At 36.1% G+C, this 21586-nt stretch overlaps 1 protein-coding gene across 1 annotated transcript in view; it reads right to left on the reverse strand.

The window, feature by feature from the left end:
* Window positions 1-4074, reverse strand: part of GALNT11 (polypeptide N-acetylgalactosaminyltransferase 11) — a 61665-nt gene extending 57591 nt beyond the window's left edge. The window contains exon 1 of the mRNA XM_052000668.1: window positions 3833-4074. The gene's annotated coding sequence lies outside the window, so the exon portion shown is untranslated. The remainder of the gene's footprint in view (window positions 1-3832) is intronic.
* Between the last annotated feature and the right edge of the window lie 17512 nt (window positions 4075-21586).

Below are 21586 nucleotides of genomic sequence, written 5' to 3' on the forward strand. Positions count from 1 at the left end.
TCTGAGGATCTTCCTGTTCTAAATTTATGTGTGACAAATTAATAACTAAAGGTCTATGTAGGAAAATTATGAGAATTCCTCTTATTTAATGATAAATGAACTATTGGGTTCTGATGAGCATTGACTCATAAGATACAAAGAAAATGATATGGAAAAAAATTGCATTGTTTCTTTTCAATCACACTCATTAGTCACATGGAGAAACAGTTTCTTGGTACTATGTTACCAGTAATACCCACTTTAGAACCTACAAATCAGTATAAATAAAAGGAAATTAAGATCTTTTTTTAAAAGTTGTAAATGCATCTTTGGGAATGTAGGAGAAATTCCTCCTTCATATGGTACACAAATATTACAAAAAGTTCCACATAATGAAATAGATATTTTCTTTTTCAGGACAAAGGTCATTGGCATTAGGATTTCTTAGGATTTTCTGATTGCTCAGATTTCTGGACTACTGCCAAAACCACTATTACACCAAAATAGGTCATGAAACTAAATATAAGAAAACACCTCTATGTGGAAGATTGTGTCCATTTGTGTCTAAGGGATATGAATGATTTTGCTCTTTAATTTTTCACTATTGCTTTGATAACTTGCCTAGATTATATACTCTGCTATCTGAAAGGGGAAGGGAAGAAGATGCAGGGAATAAGCATTTATTAAATATATATGCTAAGCAATGTGTCAAGAACTTAATAAATACCATCCTATTTGATTCTTACAATAACCTTTGTGAGGTAGGTGATATTACCCCCATTGTACAAATAAGGAAACTGAGGTTGACAGGTTAAATAACTGTCTTGAGTTTGGGCTTGAATAGGTCTTCCTGACTTTAGGCCTAACACTCCATCCCTTAGGAGAAGGGAAGAGGTAAAGAAAAAATGCATTCTATGATAAAGATTCTTATGGACCATGATGACTAGTATCTTTTTCTAATATCACAAATGTTTGAAGTTAGGTAGAAAGCACCTACTGAAGTGGGTATAATTTGCATGTGTTCAAAAGCACATCTGCATTATCAAAATATAAGTCACTTTGTGCCTTCCAAAGTCTCTCTCTTAAGAGTATCACTTCTTCCAGATTTTAATTTTCTCTTTGTACTGGTTCTCTAGTTCATAAGAGAATATTTAGTTGCATGACTCTCTAAATGATTCCCAAGTCTCTAACTATAGATTCTTTTCAAAGTGTAAAATATTCTTTCAAAATTTCTCAGCCCAAGTCAGAAATATTCCCTCTATTTAATAGGTTAACATAATAAAAATCTCCCACCCCCCCATATGTAAATTTACCATCTATGAAATGAAATTTCAATGTGGGTACAAAAATATCTAAAGAAAATACTTTTAAAATCACTTGCCCCAAGAAAGAGAATATGGAACATTTCTTGCCAGAAGAAATCAGTGTTAGGGACACCTCACACCATTTTTTAAAATATAGTTTATTTAACATTCATTTCTTAAAATTTTGAGTTTCATATTCTCTTTCTTCTTCAAGGCCTTTCCCAATCCATTGAGAAGACAAGTAACATATTATTTATATACATGAAGTCATACAAAATCTTTCATATTTTCCTTACCACAAAAACAAGCAAACAAATGAAGCAAGAAAAATAAAGTAAATTGAAAAAAAGTATGCTTTAATTTGCATTAAGAGTTCATCAGTTCTCTCTCTGGATGGGAAGAATATTTTTCATTGTGAGTCCTTTGGAACTATCCCTGATGACTGTATTGATTAAAGTAGCTAAACCTTTCACAGCTGATCATCTTTACATGCCTCACATTAGTTATTATTTAGTGTCTTAATCCAGAATACAAAGGAAGTCAAAGAAAATACTTTTCTCACTTAAGTGAAAGATTCCAATTCTGCACTGGAGAACTATATTGCTGAATCACAAGTTTAGCGTTCACAAATTTTCCCTTGTAGCATTGAATCTAAGAACAACCAGAATGGTGAAGAGCCTGCTGATGTCCTCTCTAGAGAACAAATGATAGAGAGATGCAATTCCTGGGTTTAGGTATTCAATTTCAGGCTTAATATCAAGAAAACCTTTATAATAATTAGGGATGTCCAAAAGTGGAAATTGAGTCTCCTACACTGAAAGTCTCATCCAACTCTAAATTCTGTAATTCTGGGAAACCTTTTCCCCCAAATCCGATCAGCAGCATCTTCTTCCACTAAGGATTTTAAAGTAATTAGTGGTCAGACTCCAAAGTCCTAGATCTCATTTTTTCATCATTTCCAGTTTTAGTGCTTTTATTTTCAGTGCTTATTCAGTTATTTTTAGTGCTTTTATTTTCAGAGAACTATGGTGGAAGAGGGTGGATTTTGAAGTCACTACACATGGTTTTAAATCCCAACTCCATCTCCTTACTACCTGTCACTTGATTCTCCAGGCTTCAGTTTCATAATCAGTAAAACCAGCTGTTTGGAATGGATTCTCTCAGAGGTCCTTTCATATATCTATGATCCTGTAAAAATGAGCACCTTCCCAAAGAAGAAGTAAAATGCCTGCAGGACAGGAATGTGGGTCAGGCCGGTCTGGTCAGGCTATTTTTAGGTTTTTCTTCAAGGACTGGAGAACATGATGGGAGACTGGCAGATGGAAGGGGGAGAAAGGAGCCAGCTGGATTTTTTCAGATTTTTCCCTATTTTCAGAAGGAGAGAGAGGGAAAGGCAGAGAGAAAAAGAGAAAGAAAAAAGGAGAAAGAGGGAAGAAAGGGGAGAGGAGAGAAGGGAAAAGGGGAAAAAAGTAAAAGAGAAGGGAGAAAGTGGGGAGAGAGAAGGGAAGATGGAAGAGGAAAAGAGGAGAGAGGAAAGAAAGAGAAGGAAAAGAGGAAAAAAATAAATGAAGGAAGAGAGGGAAGAAAGGGAATGTGGGTCAGGCCGGTCTGGTCAGGCTATTTTTAGGTTTCTCTTCAAGGACTGGAGAACATGATGGGAGACTGGCAGATGGAAGGGAGAGAAAGGAGCCAGCTGGATTTTTTCAGATTTTTCCCTATTTTCAGAAGGAGAGAGAGGGAAAGGCAGAGAGAAAAAGAGAAAGAAAAAAGGAAAAAGAGGGAAGAAAGGGGAGAGGAGAGAAGGGAAAAGGGGAAAAAAGTAAAAGAGAAGGGAGAAAGTGGGGAGAGAGAAGGGAAGATGGAAGAGGAAAAGAGAGAGGAAAGAAAGAGAAGGAAAAGAGGAAAAAAATAAATGAAGGAAGGGAGGGAAGAAAGGGAAAGAAGGGAGAAAGGTGGAGGAGAGAGGAAAGAAGAAAAGGAAGAGAAAAGGAAGAGAAAGAGAAGAGAGTGAAGAAAAAGTAAATGAAAGAAGGGACGGAAGGAAGGGAAAAAAAGGAAAAAGAAGGTGGAGAGAGAAAAGAGGAAAGAAAGAGAGGGAAGAAAAAGCAAATGAAAGAAAGGAAGGAAAAAGATGGAGGAGAAGGAAGGAAAAAGGGAGAGAAACAGAAGAAGAGAGGGAAGAAAAAGCAAATGAAAGAAAGGAGGAAAAGAAGGTGAGAGGAGAGAAAGAGAGAAGGGAGAGAGAAAAGAGGAAAGAAAAAGCAAAAGAAGGAAAGAAAGGAGAGGGAGGGGAAAGAGGAGAGAGAAGAGGTTGGAGGAGAGGAAGGAGAAGAGGAAAGAGAAGAGAGAAAAAAGAAGAGGAAAGAGAAGGAAAAGAAAGGGCGAGGGGAGGGAGGGGAGGAGCGAGGAGGGGGCGGAGCCACGGGCTCCGGGAACGACGGCACTTCCGACGCGCCAGCGACTCAGACGCCGGGGAGGATGGCCACGCGGCCGCCACCCTATTCTCGGGAGAGGAAGGGTACCTAGGGGGACTAGGATGGAAAACTCACCCATAGGCCAGTACCCCAGGACCACTGTGTTCCGATAGTCGGCCTGCGGCATCTTCTCAGGCCCGCTCGGCGGCCGCAGGAGACAGAGGAGGCATCGGGGGGACCCCATGCAAGGGGACCTCCTCCCCAAAGTGGCCCCTACTTCTCCGCGCCCCGGCTGCGGCAGCTCAAGCCCGCGCTGGAGCCGGAACCCCGCACGAGCCGCCTCGGCTATCGCTGCCGCCGCCTGGCGCCCACGTGACCTGCGCGTCAGGCCGCCAGGGCCGCGTCAGGCGCCTCCGCCGAGGTTCTGAGCCCGCGAGGGAGGCGCCCTCTGTACGGCCGCCTGTTCTCCGTCACTGTGGAGAAAACATTCCATCTTTTCCCATTCTTCCTCAGCAAGAAAGAGTTGGGGCTCTTTGGCTGTCCCTACCCTATCCTCTCCCATCTTTACTGGCCCTGTGTCTGTGGCCGTCCCTAAGGAAGCCAGCACTGGGTAGAACTGGCGCTGAGAAAGCTGATTTGGGAAGCAGAATGGACCCAGGTCCTGAGGGAACCCCTATCCTTGAAGTTAATCAGCTGAGAGGGCTGACGTAGACTGACTTGTCCCAGATTTCCTCCTGATCTAGCCCTCACCTGCATTCATGTTCCAAGCACTGTGCCGAGGACTAGGGAAAGACATAAGCAAGCCTTCTTGTTTGTTCGTTTCAGTCGGGTCCGAGTCTTGAGGTTTTCTTGACAAAGATACTAGAATCTTTGGCATTTTCCTTATCACCTACAGAGTCCAGGATATAAAATCTTTTTGGAGTTCAAACTCTTGTATATCCTTTCCAGTCTTATATCTCATCCACTTAGAGCCTTCCATCAAGTGACAGGAGCCTCCTTGGTGTTTTCTTCCATCTCCAACTCTGGCCATTCTCACTCTCCCACAGGTAAAATGCTTTTCCTCCTCATCTCTTTCTCTTGACTTCCTTCTTGGTAGCTAAATTTCTACCAAACCAGCTAAAAATCTTTAGAATACCATCCCCTATTCCTTCAATTTAGTGCTTTCCTTCTATGTTTTATTTCCTATTTATTCTATATCTAGCTTATTGGCTTCGGGACTGTCTTATGCCTTATTTTGAATCTCCAATGCTTAGCACAATGATAGGCAGATAGTAGGTGCTTAATAAATGTTGACTGACTGACTAAACTCAAGGAGCATACATTTAAATAGACTATATATAAAGGGGAAAAGAAGGTGACTGGCAAAGAGAGGAAAATCTTTTTCTTCCTTCTACCAAGCCATCTCTTACAACTAATAGGAAATGGGGGGGAGGGGAGGGAAAAGAGGGACAGTTGATAATTCATACATTATTGACTTTCTTCAAAAAATATTTTATTTTAAGATATTTTTATTAAAAATGTTTTATTGCTATCTTGTTTTTATTGCTATCTTATTGCCTAAATTTCTTCCAGTAACTCACTTCGCTTTCCTCTCCAGAGCCATACCATATAACAATATTTTTAAAGAAAAAAAATTTTTTTAAATCAGCAAAACCAACCAATATATGAAAGAAGCCTGGAAATGGGGTAGTCTTTTTTTTTTTTTTTTTTTTAATATTCTACTCTATTTTTCTCCTACGGTGTTAATTTAATTACCTTTCATGTCAGCGACTTAAGGAAGTCAACATCCATCAGTGATGAGTTAGATTTGTTGTTTTGTTTTTAATGTGAACAGCCCAAGAATGCCATTTAGAGTTTGTTTTTACATTGACTTCTTTTCTCTTTTCAATATCAAATTGTTTTACAATACATATGTTGCACATTTTGATTTTATGCTTACTTTTCTAATTTTTGGCCTCAATTTTTTTTTCACTTTGTCTAATATTTCCCTCATGGTATGTTAATTTACCCCTTATATTCGCAATTTGATCTGTGATTAGCAATCCTTCATAAGTAAAAGTGCACCACTCATGGACATGCTAAATCCAGTAATCTTTCCTTATTTCTCATCCTTTTGGACCACTGTTTTTGCTGCAACTAAATTTTGTTTCATTCTCTATGCATGAGTTATCCCAGAGAAGTCTTTCAGTGCCCTTCTGTCTCTACAAACTGAGAGCAAAGATGGGTTCAATTATCATTTCTATGCATTGCTCCCAAACTCAATCCACATTGGTATCCTGTTCTCTCATACTGTATCACCAACTGCCTATTCAACATTTCTAGCTGGATCTCCCCTAGATAGTTCAAAATTAGCATGTCCAAACCAAAACTCCATTATCTTTCCTCTAAACACCTCTTTCTAACTTTCCAAACATCTGTCAAAGACACAACCCGCCAATTTTCTATACAAGATTTCAAACCTCAATCTCGTCCTCAGCTCTTCCTCAGCTCTTCTTTATCTCATATTCAGTCAGTTCTACCTGCACAAAGTCTCTCAAATTTATCATCATACAAATCTACCAGCCCATTTCAAGTGTTCTTCACCTCTCATCTGGACTGCAATCAATTCTTTATTGGTTTCTTCTATCTAATCCATTCTTCATAGGATTTCCAAGTGATATTCCTAAAGTTCATGTCTGACCATATCTGTCCCTTGCTCAAAGAGAATGATTGGAATTAGGATTTTATTATTATGAGGTTCTTCCCATGTGGAAATCTATCATACTAATATAGATGTAAAATTGGTCCATAATTCTTAAAGAGTCCTTAAAGAGTTGCTTGGAAAACTGATAGTTTTAATAACTTGTCCAGAGCTATATGGTATATGTTAGCATATTTTATCCTCTCATCCTCTCCCTCTCCTCCTCTCTCTCCTTCTCTCTTCCTCCTTTTTTTTTTTATATCACCTATATATAAAAATACACACACATATTTATCTACCCCTTCTCCACCCAATAAGCTGACTCTTTCTAACCCTGAACAGACTAGAAAGGAAAGAGGAGGAGAAAGAAGAAAAGAAGGGGAAGGGAAGAAGGAAAGGGAGAAGAACAGTTCAGCAAATCATTTCTGACAGCATATCTGATATTCAATACCCATAGTCTTCCACTTTATCAAAATGCAAAGGAAGGTGCATTATGATTTTCTCCGATGACAAATTTTATTATAATTACATGACCTAGAGGTTGAACAAACCAAAGCTCTGAGTTTTTCAGAACTTTTCAGCTAGGATAGGATCAGGTATAAATCAAACAAACTTCATCTCACCTCTTATTGTTTATATGGGTTGAAAGGGATTAAAAGCTATCTCACCAGTACAGAAAGATTTAATGGTATCTTTAAAGAAGTCATTCTCCATGGAAGAATTGTACTTTCTCAAAATAGCTGGAGCCTCCTCTTTTTCCCCCCTTAATCTTCAAAATTTTTCACAGTTTACTCTCTGAGTTCTCTGAAGCTATCTGCAAAATAAGTTCAGAGTTCTTTTTCTAAGCAGGAGATTAAGCCTGTGAAATAAGATGCACTCTTTAAAATATTAACAAATCTATCCCAGTAGTTAGTTATCAGCTTAGGTAATGGATCATTCCAGAGCATAAGGGTTAAAGCAAACATTCCCTTTACCAAAAAAAATTCCAATTTCTTTTGACAGATGCAGTTCTCGAGTAACTAAGTACAATTTCAGAGACTAAAAGCAAATAAAAGCCAATGTCAAGAAGGTTAAAAAGCAATAAGGTTCTCTGAGGTCTCGAGTTCTTTGTCAGTTCTTAAAACTATTTTTATATTCTTCTTGCCCAAATCCCTCAGCTGGGTCCCAGATCAATCCACTTAGGGGCAAAATTAACCTAAATTGCTCAAAATCTGCAGAATTCCACTGCTTTAAACAGATTTGGATTGTGTTGTAGGAATATCGGAAATACAAACCCCCCCCCCCCAAAAAAAAAGTTCTGTCCAGGAGCTTACAGTCTAATGAGGGAGACTATGCAAACAATTATGTATAAACAAAATACATACAGGATAAATTGGAAATATTCAACAGAGATAAAACACTAGTATTAAAAGAATCCTAGAAATACTTTTTGCTATTCTCTTATCCATCCCTATTCCTTCTTTGAACCTCTTTATTTTCCAAAAATAACTAAAGAAAATATTCCCTTTTGTATGCTTGAGGATCAGGCCAGCTCTAAAAAGCAAGCTAGAAAAGTTCTTATAATGCCTTGCCATAAGCAGAGCTTTCTAAAAGGCATTCAATTATTGTTTTCTTCCATTTGATTTAGGATATTTAGGCACCTTCCAAATTCAACAAGTGACCTAAGTCTTGATTATGATAAGGCTATCTTCTGTTGAATGACTAAATGTTGATTTAGTAATTAAACTAGAAGATATTCCAGTTTTGATATTTCCCCAAAGCAATGTGTAATCAAGAAGGAAAAAAAAAAAACAAAAAAACAAATAGGAGTATTTTAAGAGCAATCCAACCCCTCTCCACTGTTGGTAGTTTTTAGACTAATTTTCTCTTAAAAGGTAACCAGATCAATTCATGCATATCCTTGTTGAATATCCTTCTACTAAAGCTAAATAAATTTCCATTTGTTAACTGTTGAATAATCTATAAATATCTTATTTTGTTCCTTGTGAACCCAACTCTCAGAGTTAGCCTTGATTGAAGTCCACCACCAAATAAGGGGCAACAAATTTAATATGACAAAGAAGTAAGAAGATATGCCTAAACTTAGAACTCTGATCCAGGTAACCTCTGAACTTTGTAAGTTAAACTTTGATTTATTTAATGGGAAATTTATGGAGAATTTTTATTTAGAGTAAAAAATTATATAAAACAAAAACCACACAAACATACCAATATCCATTTGAGTTTTGAAATCCAAAATGTTTATCAAATTTCCTAACATTTTGAACTAGGAACTTAAAAAATAAACTCCTTTGATACTTTTATTTAACATGTCATTTCACTGTGACATGATAGCTCTACTCTCCCTTATAGTTGAAAAAAAAAAAGTATAGTTAAATAAAACAAAACAACACATTGGCCAAGTCTGAAAACATGCTTTATTCTGTATCAATAATTCATAATTTTGCTTAGAGGGGAAGATATGTTTCCTCTTCCATTCTTTAAAACGAAGACTGATTATTTTATTAATCAAAGTTCAGATACCTTTCCATTGTTGAAAGCCATTTTATAAATGAAAAAAACTAAGGCCTAAATCAATCAATAAACACTTATTAAGCCCAAGATCATATAAGTCTAGAGTTCTAGGGTTCAAATATATTATGCTACAGAAACAACAATTGTAAATCCATGAGATATCAAGCAAACAAGTTATAATCCACCAAAGACTATGTCTTCTAATCTCCATGGGATTAATGGAGATTACAAACTACAAAAATCTTTCCAGGTTACAGCTGAAGAGAACCAATATGTTTTCTCTCATTCTGGGAGATGGGGGAGGGAAGAGAATCATACAAGATATCTCTGCCATATCCTTTTACCTATTATTACTCACTTATTCTTAACTTTGTTGCAATTTTAGGGAGAACTAGTAAAGGGTTGGGGTCTTACTAGTCTTTGATCTTAGACTGACACTCAAAAAATTATTTTCTGTACTTATCAGGTAGCAAGGCAGCTAGGCAGTGCAATGGATAGAGTATTAGCCTGGAATCAGGAAAACCTGAGTTTAAATCTGTCCTCAGACACGTTGTAACTGTGTGACCCTGGGCAAGTCATTTAACTCTATTTGCCTCAGTTTCCTCATCTGTAAAATGGGCTGAAAAAGAAATGGCAAACCACTCGAGTATCTCTGCCAAGAAAATTCCACATGGGGTCATGAAGAGTCAGGTAGGATCAAAAAATGACTGAAAACAACCAGATAGCAAAATATACATCCAAGCAGGCAGAGAAAGGGTCATTTGACATTTAGTTATAACATACACTCACTTTCATTCATTTAAAAAATTGCAGGTAGATATAAGATATTAACCCATATGCCACTCTCACTAGTACCATAACACTAGGTTCAATGTTGGAGTTCAATTATGTTATTTCTTGCCTCTTTAAACTACTATCTTTTTCTCTATCAACAAATAAGATTTAGAGCAGGAATCAAAATATTTAATTGGGATAGAATACCAAAGTAAATAGAGAAAAATCATACCATGAAAGGATTCTCGGCCTCCCAAAGACAAATGGTGATCATCTGCCACAGGCTCACACTTTTGTGGGGAGAACTTCCCCCAGGAAAAACACTTGCTCCAAGGTAGGTAAAAGATTTCATCTGCCTTGTATTGTACCTGTAAACTCCTTCAGCTACTTTGACAGTTGTCCAGATTTCCATGACTTCCTGACTCTTTCACAAGTTCCATAGAAGGCTAGATAGTCTAATCCCCTGCCATTCTTTTGCCTACTTGTCCATACTTTGCTTTTCTCCCTTTCTCTGTTGCTCAGAGGTGACAGCTGTACTGCTTAAAGGAAGATTTTGATATCCAGGATTATATATGCCTGGGGCTAATCAGTTCTCATGCCTAACTAAGCATAGTCTATTAGTAAATTAATTAATAAAACATTAAATGTTTATATACTTTATATATATATAGTTTTTTTTTTCTTCCTAAAAAGTCTTCCCTGGTAAAACCTAGCTTCTCTGTACCCCTTCCCAAGGAAAAATCACTAGATAAAATTCATAGTTGGTTCTGAGTTAATAAATCTCTTTCATCTCTTCCTGTGTACTCTGTAAAGGATCTGTACCTCAGACTAAATCTTTCAGAGACTGAAAATAAATACACAAACTTTTTATAGGTCTTTCAATTCTAGTTATGCTTCCCAATCCAACAAATTGATGTCTGTCTCAGATTTTCTCTAGTCTAGACATATCAAAATTTCAGCCAACTTGCTGGACTCAGCCCTAGCTAACTGGAAACATAACTGTAATTGAAAGGACCTATGGGGGAAAAAAAAAAAAGAAAGAAAAAGTAAAGTGTGTGTATTCATTCTCAGTATCCCAAAAGATTCAGTCTGAGGTGCAGACCAAATACAGTATACATAGGAAGAGGTAAAAGGGATTTTCCCAGAACAAGCTAAAAATTTTATCTTGTCCAATATAAAAATTTAGTCTTCAGTATAAGAAACCTGGTTGATAAGAAAAACAATTAGTATAATTAAAAGACCCGTTGCAAAATAAACAAGTAACATTATATAGCATAGAAATGAATAACTATTCTTCCCTACTTGGTCCTACTTTTACTCAGCCTTCTCCCTATCTTATATTCAGTCTCAGGTAAACTAGCTTTTTCTTAAGAACTTGTGCACATTTGCTTGCTTTCCAACACAGAAAATAATCTCTTCTTCCAAAGCCCTAATGCAAGATATTTGCTTTTTTTTTTTTGTTGTTGTTGCAATTTTCTCTCTTTTCTCAAGACTTTCAACCAAATTCTACCAACATTTTCTGTTCTTATGTTCCCTTAAATGGAGGCATCCTTGGGTATTTACTTGCTCTTAATATAAAAAGCTTTAGATAGTTGCCATCTGATTTCTTCGTACAAAGCACCACAATAAACTTCCCTTCTTCCCTTCTCACATCACTTGACCTGAAAGGAAGCAGAATGGTTGGGACTGGTATTAATTCCTTCTTCTCCTTTAAGTTTTTAATAAGCAAAACCTGTTAACTGAATTCACCAAGCAATTATTAAGTTTCTACTATGTACCAATAACCACACTAAGTATTGGGAAAATATTCATATGCAAAGTATTTATATAGATGAATAGACCACATATTTAGCAACATGAAAGAAGAATGTTAATTTGTTTTATTATTAATTTATTTTTTCAGAACATTAGTAATATTTTTGACACCTTTTTCTGTTGTTTTGTCCAAATCCCTAAGAATTGTGAAGTGAATTGTATTCCAGATGTTACATCCACTGTAGTCTTTGATAAAACAGCTAAACACTGAATCTAGGTTAAATATATCAACAAAACTTCCTGTTTCTAGGACCTTTGTTAAGATGTTTTCAAGCCGTGCCAGAGTTAGTTGGCTCTGGCAGATTCAAACTGCTATTGCATTTTTTTTCTTTTCTTTTTTTCATTATTATTATAGCTTTTTATATGCAAGATATATGCATAGGTAATTTTTCAGTATTGACAGTTGCAAATCCTTTTGTTCCAACTTTCTCCCTCCTCCACCCCACCCCTTCCTCAAGATGGCAGGTTGACCAATACATGTTAAATATGTTAAAGTATATATTAAATACAATATATGTATACATGTCCAAACAGTTATTTTGCTGCATAAAAAGAGTCGGACTTTGAAATAGTGAACAATTAGCCTGTGAAGGAAATAAAAAATGCAGGCAGACAAAAATAGAGGGATTGGGAATTCTATGTCGTGGTTCATTGTCATCTCCTAGAGTTCTTTCCCTGGTGTAGATGGTTCAGTTCATTACTGCTCTATACTATTCCATTTTTTAAAAACAGCAACAATTGGTGGTTGTGAAATAATCCAATCATTTTGGAGAGCAATTTGGAACTATACCTAAAAGGCCTTAAAACTGTGCATTACCCTTTGATCCAGCCATTTCGATAGTAAGTCTATTTCTCAAAGAGAGCATAAAAGAGGGGAAAAGACCAAATGTGCAAAAATGTTTGTAGCAGCCTTTTTTTGTAAAGGCAAGGAACTGGAAATTGAGTGGATATCCCTCAATTGGGGAATGGCGGAATAAGTTATGGTATGTGAGTGTTATGGAATATTATTGTTCTATAATAAACAATCAGCAGGATGATTTCAGAGAGGCCTAGAGAGACTTAAATGAACTGATGCTGAGTGAAGTGAGCAGAACTACAAGAACATCATACACAGTAACAATAAGAATATATGATGATCAACTGTAATGGACTTGGCTCTTCTCAACAAAGAGGTGATTCAAGGCTGTTCTAATAGACATGGAATGGAAAATGACAATTGCATTCAGAGAGAAAACTATGGAGATTGAATATGGATCAAAGCATAGTATTTTTACCTTTTTGTTGTTTGTTTGTTTTGGAGTTTTTTCTTTCTCATGGTTTTCCCTACTTTGATCTGATTTTTCTTGCACAATATGGCAAATATAGAAAAACATTTAAAAGAATTGCATATATTTAACCTATATCAGATTACTTGCTGTTTTGGGGAGGAAGTGAGGAGGGGAAATTTGGAATGCAAAATATTACAAAAACAAATATTGAAAATTACCTTTACATGTATATGGAAAGTAAAATACTATTGAAAAATTTTTAATGAAAATAAAATAATTTTAAAAGATAGAAACAACAACAACAAACCACCTAATGACTAATTCTGGAATTAAAATTTCCTGCTTTATAATTCAATAGAATTAGCCACTAATATTCTTTTTTTGAAGTAAAGTACAAGAGTGGCAATTAGTTTATTCTTTTTGATAGGGTAATGGCCTCTTATGACAGGGAAACGAATTTTAGCATTTTCTTCATTATGCTTTACATATAGACCAATTGCATTCTATAAAGATATTCCTGTATAAAAATATCCCATTTTAGGGACATGACTTGCTCTATAATTTAATCATAGACTGATAGAATTGGGAGTGGTCTCAGAGTTAATTTTGTCTAATTCCTTGATTTTAAAAATTAAGAAATTGATACTCAGATAATTAAATAACTAACTCAAGATTATACAACTAGTAAGCAGAAAAGGTAAAACTCTAGCTCAGATCTTCTAAGACCCTTAGTCCAGAAATTTTTGATCTTAGCTTCTTAATACAAATTGGCTTAGTGCCTGGGTTGCTGGGACTGTAGTCTCATAGTGCAAGTTAAACAATAATGTCCTCAAGTAGTTTTGAGCTATATACCTTTATTGTTCTCTCTCATCCAGGATGATCAAAAATGTAGCATCCAGCGCTGGATGTTATATAAACTGTTTGAGGATAAATATATCTGAAGTCTGGCTATGCCTCATTGATTCCTGGACCCAATTGTAAAGGATGTAAATTATATATAGTTTATACTAGGGAAAGAGTGAAATATAGCTATAATTTTCCAACCTTGCCATCTAGTGGGTGAGATCTGCTTCCATATGTGTCTATACAAGAATCTGCTTTGCTACTTGAAATAAAGTTCTTTTTTTTTTTTTTTTTTGGTCTCTATAGAGACTATGTGTCTTTGCTTCCCTGTTGGATGTACCTCAACTTTCTAAAACCTTTTCTCTAATTCCTCCCCTCATTCCCCCTTTTCCCTTGTAGGACTATAATCAAAACAATACCAGCATTCCTACTGGAAAAATGAGTCAGTCTATTCACCTATGGCTATACTCACCTTTCCTGTACATTTACATTCCTGGCCACTAATACTTTTAGGCCTTACTTTCTCCTATTAAAATGTAATTTACATGTTTTATATTTTTATTTTAAGCAGAATTATTGGCACATAGTAAGCCCTTAATAAAATGTTTCACTCATTCAATTACTCAATAAACAAATATTTATTTAATAGCTACTTTGAGCCAACAATATGTTAGGTACTTAAAAAAATTTGTTTTTAATTTTCAGTTCCAAATTCTCTCCTTCTCTGTTAACCTCCCTTAGCTATTTCAATAGCTTTTTCAAAGGCTAAATACGAGACCTATTTTTACATGTGAAGTCATAAAAAATATGTTTTTATATTAGTCATGTTGGGAAGATAAGAAAAATAAATAAAGTGAGAAAAAAGATGTTTTACTCTACATTAGGAGTTTATCAGTTTTTTTGTAGGTGGATAGCATTTTTCATCATGAATCCTTTGAAATTGTATTGGATTATAATATTAATCAGAGTAGCTAAGTCTTTCACAGTTGACTATTGTTATAATATTATTACTGTGTATAATGTTTTTCTAATTCTGCTTACTTTCCTTTGCATCAGTTCTTATACATCTTTCCAATGTTTTCTACTAATGCCCTTCATCTATCATTACTTTCAGTATAATAGAATTCAATAGCAACCATATACCACCTCTTCAGTTATTCTCCAGTTGATGAGTATTCCCTCAATTTCCATTTCTTTATTACCACACAAATAGCTACTAAAAATATTTTGATCCTTTTCCTTTTCCTTTGATATCTTTTGGATATAGACTTACTAATGGAATTGGTAGATGAAAGGGTACTCACAGTTTTATAGCCTTTTTGGCATAGTTCCAAATTGTTCTCCAGAATGGTTGGATCAGTTTAAAGCTTCACAGTGCCTTTAGTGCCTCTATTTTTCTATAGCCCCTAGTAGCATTTTCCATTTTTGTCAAGTTAGTGTGAAGCGATATCTCTGAGTCACTTTAATTTGTATTTCTCAAATTATTGACATTTAGAACAATTTTCACATAACAATTGATTTCTTCTACTGAAAACTTGTTGTTCATATTCTTTGTTGTTGTCCAGTCACATCTGACTCTTTGTGACCCCATTTGGGGTTTTCTTGGCAGAGATACTGGGGTGATTTGCCATTTCTTTCTCCAACTCATTTTACAGATAAGAAACTGAGGCAGACAGATTGAAGTGACTTGCGCAGGACCATACAGCTATAAGTATTTGAGGCCATATTTGAATTAAGGTCCTCTTAACTCCAGAGCTGGAGTTCTATCTCATTGTACCTATCTATAGGATAGGAAGACCTTATCTGAGGTATAACATTCATTTCTAAGCAGTGTCATTTAGGAAAGACTGATAAATTGTAGAGGATCTGAGGAAGACAACTGGATTGAGGAAAGGCCTTGAACATAGGCCATTTAAGAATAACATGAAAGAAAGGGAGATGTTTACCTTAGAGAAAAGAATCTTCATCAGAGACACAATGTCTCCAAGTGTTAGAAGGACTACCACACAGAAAAGAGATTAGTCTTATTCTCTCTGGCCCAATTCTTTATTCAGGAAAATTCTATGTAACTGGCCTTTTTGCTCTACATCTCATAAGCCTTTTTGGTCTCTGTGCTTTTGAATTGGGTGAACCCCATGCTCATAATGCACTCTTTGTTCCCTGCTGAGTCTTTGAATCTATGATTCCCTTCAAAATTCAATACAAGGACAGCCTTTATATAAGATCTTTCCTGGTCCTCCCAGGTGCTAGATGTTTTCAAACAGAAAAAGATACCTTGTCTTTATTTTATAAATCTCAATATGTATACATGTTATCTCCCCTTATAGAGTGTAAGCTCTCTGAAAACAGGAAAAGTGTTTTTTATCAACTGTTTGTGTTTGCTAATAATTTATGAAAATCTTTAAAAATAATTCTCCTTGAAAGAATTTTTAAGATCTTTACTTTTGGAATAACAATACATTTCATTTGACATAGAAACACTAACACAACAAATAATATTTAATAAGTGCCAGGATTTACTTGGGGCAGAGTATGGATTCTATAGCCAGACTATCATTTTCAGGTAATTGGAGAATTTCAACAGGCCTTTCCTTCTTAAGAAAAAGGAATGTTTTGAAGATTATTGTGGAAAGACAATAGAGGCCTACAATGTTCAGACAATTTTAGAATATAATTATTCAAAAGTTGTTATAGAATGACTCTGTAAAGATCTTTTTACTTAGTAACTAGTTAATCAGATTGAAGGCCTTTGTTACTATGCTCTAGACTCCATAGTTTGTTTTTATAGCCAAAAAAAAAATGTTCTTGGCCATCTTCCATTCCTGCACCAAACACTAATCCTTTTGTGCCAGCATAATATATAATCCTGGCAAAGGAAATTGGCATGTGTTAAACTTATCTGTGCCAGAAAAAAGGAATAGCAGCTTTAGATGATTCAATTACATTTATAGAATTTTTGTGTGTGTTCAAAAAAGCAGTAAAACATGAACAGGCCAACATGGACTTTCTGAAAATTTACCTCTCAATGATTGTCATATTCAAAAGATTGATGCCCCCTTATTTTTCTTTCTATTTCTATACTGTTTTGCTTGGCAATCTCCTCACTTCTCATGGTTTTAATTATTTCTATGCAGATAACTCTGAGATATAATTATTCAGTTCTAACATCTCTTTTAACTGCTATTAGGCATCTAGAATTGGATATTTAGCAGTTATCCTAAACTCTACATGTCTAGAATTGAACTCATTATCTTTTCCCCTCCTGCCCCTTTAAAACTTCCTTTATTGAAAGTATTACTATTTGCTGAGATGCTGGGAACATCACGATCCCAAAAATCATCCAGGCTCACAACTTACCAAGTTCCATATCATATCACATCATATTGAAGCTAGAATCTATTGACTTATCACCACAAAATTAAAGAAACTGGTTTTTAACAAGCTTCCTCTGCTAATTTTTCCTAGAAGCCTTCAGTTCTACCCTAAAGCCAATTAGACACATTCATTAACCATAGCAAGACAGTAAAGGAGAGGACAGAAGGCACTATCTAGAAAGTGTAAAGGCACAATAATCTGGGATCATTTAGTGTAGGGGCAAACAGTCTCTACTTCTTTCAGTATTTCCTTAGTATATCCATTGTATTCCATTCATAAGATGATTAAATAATCAAGAAAAGGCAAAATTATCTTGAGTAAACTTTTGCTAATATGAAGAAATAGAAATATATTTCATAATGATTCAACTCTTCAATCAAACAGTCGTGTCCTCAAAAAGCTTATATTCTACTAGAGGGGAAATAGTATATTCATAGAAAAATAAACATAAAATATATAGAAAGTAAACACAAAATAATTCCATTGCAGGGCACACTGACAACTAGAGGAATTAGGAAAGGCTTTTTGTAGTAGATTGTACTTGAGCTGAGTCCTGGAGGAAGCTAGAAATTAAAAAAAAAAAAGATGGAGTGTGATATATAGAGAACAGAAAGTGAACAAATTTGGCCAGCAAGTAAAATGTATGAGGGAGAGTAATATGAAATAAGTTTTAACATAAATTGGTGGTAGATTGTGAAGGACTTCAAATGCCAAACAGTTTATATTTTATCCTATAGGCAATAGAAATCAGACGTGCTTGAAGAGTAACAATTTGGCAGCTTTATGGACAATAAATGGGTGCCATGTTCTGGATATGATGTTTTTTTTTTTTTTTTTTTTCTGAGGCAATTGTGGTTAAGTGACTTGCCCAGGGTCAGACAGGACTTCAGGACTGATGCTCTATCCATTGTGCCACCTAGCTGCCTCTATGATGACTTTCTTAATTATTTTTGGCTTCCATATAATATTTACCTTTAAATTCAATCAAATCCCAAGATTATTTTCATATGATCTATTGCCTAGCTAGTCTTCCTTAATCCTTTAGTTGTGAAGTTGATTTTTTTAACCCATGTATAGAAATTTACATTTCATCTGATTTCATTCAGTTTGCTGCTTTAGCCTGTCTATATTATATCTTTTTGTTTATGAATCTATCCCCAGTATGTTGATTATCCTTTCTTGCTTTCTATCATTTGCAAATCTGACAATCAAATAGCATTTATTTTGTGCCAGGATATGAAGACAAAAGCAAAAATCTCTTCCTTCAAGGAACTTATACTCAGATGGAGAAATAACATTTATGTATATGTAGATATATACAAATACAGGGAGTAAATATAAGATATTCTTAAAAGGGAAAGTAGTAGCAGGTAGAAGAGTACATAGGGGATTAGAAAAGACCAGGACAATAACAATGGGTCATCGAGTGGAGCCAGGGCTGAAGGGGAGCAAAGGTGCTGTAAGACAATCAGTCTGTAAAGCCTACGGCTTGGGGACAGGATCGGAGAGACAGAGAGGCAACTCAAGATTTAAGATGGTGAATGTCTCTGTTTAATGAATGAAGAGAGTTTAATTAAATAGGATTTCAGAGTGGGGGGTTACAATGAGAAGAATGTCGGACCATAGGTGTGGCGGAAATCCTAGAGTATACTGTTATCTAGATTTTGGGCGGAGATGACCGATTTCTTGGGACACACATTATCTTCAGGAATTTAGGGTGTATGCTAATCTTAGCTCTTTGTCTCCTGCGTCCAAGGACATGGCAATGTTCAAGGACATGGTCTCTTGGCATATCCTCAAGAGCATGGTCTCTGGCATATCCCCCTTTCTTTATTAATATATAGGTGGGAGGCCTGTCTTAGGCTATGTGGCCGGCATCCATATTCAGTACCCAAGTAATCCGACCTTAAAAGGCCAGAAAAGGGCAGGACCCCTGTCTTAGGCTATGTGGGCAGCATCCGTCCCAGCACCCCAGCATCAAACTTCCAGGGTGTGCTTCTGGAAAACGGGCCCACAATAATCCCGTCATTGGGTGTTCCTGCAGCCAGAGGGTATGATGATCCTGAAATATGGGGCCACAATAATCCCGTCATTGGCTCACCCACAGCTTATTTACTGAATGCAGGGGGGGGCAATACCTGAGACCAGACCTTGTATGGATATGAGGAGGAGGTGGGGCAAAAGTGCTTAAGGCAAAGTGAATAGGAGCTAAGAGTTCCCATTCTTTCAGGTATATTGAAAAAATATACCAGTTTCCCCAATGTTCTATCTCTACCTCCCCTATTCAAATGACCATTCCCCATATAAATCCCAAGAGCAAATCAAAATCCCTATACATAACAGACTAATACAGTAGCATTTCCTTCAAAGCCCTCAAACATAACAGCAATTACAGTTTTAACAAATCCCATCCCAAATCTTAAAACACACAGTAATAGATGATCCAGGTAAGGTTTAACAGTCGGTCATCAACCATCCCCAAAGTCCCTCATATCAGTCCAAAGTACACTCGATGCAGGATCAAGTCCATGGTCTCATTTTAAAACTGCTGCTTCAGGCTGTGAAGTGATAGGAGGCTCTCATTCCTTGCAGAGTGGGTGTGTCATGCTGGCAATCAAAGCTGATCAAAGCTGATCCAGGTTCCAGAAGCAAGTCAATATCTGTAATTTGACCAAAATCTAAAACAAAAACACAAATCTAGCACATAAAGATTGGATCAGTCTTTGATAGACTCAGTTCACCAAACTGTTGCAAAACATGAGGAGGCCAAAATGGATTGACGAGCAGTTTCCTATGTGAAGAGATGAGTTTGCTTTACAGGCCAAGCAAACAGCTGCAGTCTTACAGACCCTTGTTAATTGTCCACTTATCCTGTAGAAACCTTAAAGGAACAAAACACAAATATCCAGTAACAGACAGATGACTAGGCGAAATAGTTGCCCAAGCATTTAGGATACAATGATTACATATAACCAGACTGAAAATAGCAAAGCATGACATAATTGAATTGCATTAACAATTCTATTGACCATTGCTCTGATCAGAGAGATCAGTTACAGAAGGAAAAATTCAAGAACATAACTATAACATAACATAAGGAATTGAGTTTTAACAGCTTATCAATCAATTGTCCCATTAACTGTCACAGGGTGGAGCTTTAAAACTCCCAAATAGCATTAGCTAATTAACTCTAAGCCCAAAAAATTTTACCTCCAATAACAAATGTCATAACAGAAAGAAATTTCACCTCAGTAAGTTCACAACTTAGAATAATTATCATATCTAGGTAGATGTTACATGAGTGAACATTATACATACAAATCATTTTGCTTTTAAAATACCCAATACATAGAAAAATATCCCAAATTGCATATTGTCCATAACAAACATTTTCAAAAGGACAAAGAGAAAAAACTATTATGTTCAGAGGCCCTTTAAATAACCTCAGAATGACCCAATACAATCAATTTAAACTTATACAAAAAACCCAATTCCACATGAAAGAATTCAAGAAGGTTTTTTAACATAGCAATTAAACTTTTAGAAATACTCAGACCAAAGTATGGATCACATTTTATGGATCATATTTACGACCATATCTCTTAACCAAGAAAACCTTTATGAAGAAACAAATATTCAATCAATTAAGCTAAAGTAAGCATGTCCTTAAAAATCACACTTTGCTGCACTGGCTGTAAATCAGTTAAGAAAAAAGCGGCAGGAACATACTCAGGGAGGTGAGGGGCGGAGAAGATTCCATATGGCCATCCTTCCCCCACTCCTGACCCCCTAGAAAAAACTTCCCTCAGGTTCCCCACTCAATTTTCTACATGGGGATCCTTTTCAAGATTTAGCCCATCAGTTTCCCAATATCAGGTTTCTTCCCAAATCCACCCATTTCCAACTTTCTCTTTCCTTCTGACTACATACTTATACAATCTCCTTAAAGAACTTTCCTTCCCAGATACTCCTTTGGTAAAGTAGCAGAAGGCAGTGGGGGTGGGTGACTCCTTCCCCCACCTCTTCACCTACTCCCAAAAGTCTTTCTTTCACCCTTCTGATACTAATCGAACCTTTAATTTCCCTTGCAAATCAGTCCTTCCTAACTCACCTGCATTCCTCTTTCCTTTTCCCATCAAAAACCTGTAAGATTCAACCCTATAGTGAATAATAAACCTCCAAAAATCCACACATGTCTAGCAGAGCTGGTTTTAAAGTATTAACTTGTGTTAACAAATTTCAGAAGGTAACAAACTGAATCAAAGTAATACAGCAAAGTTTTTCTACCACCTTTCTTTAACAGCGATTAGCATCTTATCTCTAGAGCTATTTATTGCCTAGGCCAGGCTAAGCTTGAATTTTATAGTTCTTTACTCTAGCAGGCTTTTCCTTAAAGACATGCAAATTATCCTTAATCATTGTTCTTAAAACTTAACAAAGCTTTTAAATCAGCAAAAACAGATTAGGGGCAGATTAGTCCTGGAAAAACTCCCCACCCTCAGAGAGAAATGTTTCACCTTGAATTCCTTTTTCCCATTCCAAAATCCAAAGCGGCTTCGGTGAATTTCCAAGGAAGCCCATTTAGTGTTTTACTCTGCCTTCACAGAGAATGCCTAGATA

The sequence above is a fragment of the Antechinus flavipes genome, chromosome 5 (assembly GCF_016432865.1).
Source record: "Antechinus flavipes isolate AdamAnt ecotype Samford, QLD, Australia chromosome 5, AdamAnt_v2, whole genome shotgun sequence".
NCBI classification, from domain to species: Eukaryota; Metazoa; Chordata; class Mammalia; order Dasyuromorphia; family Dasyuridae; genus Antechinus; species Antechinus flavipes.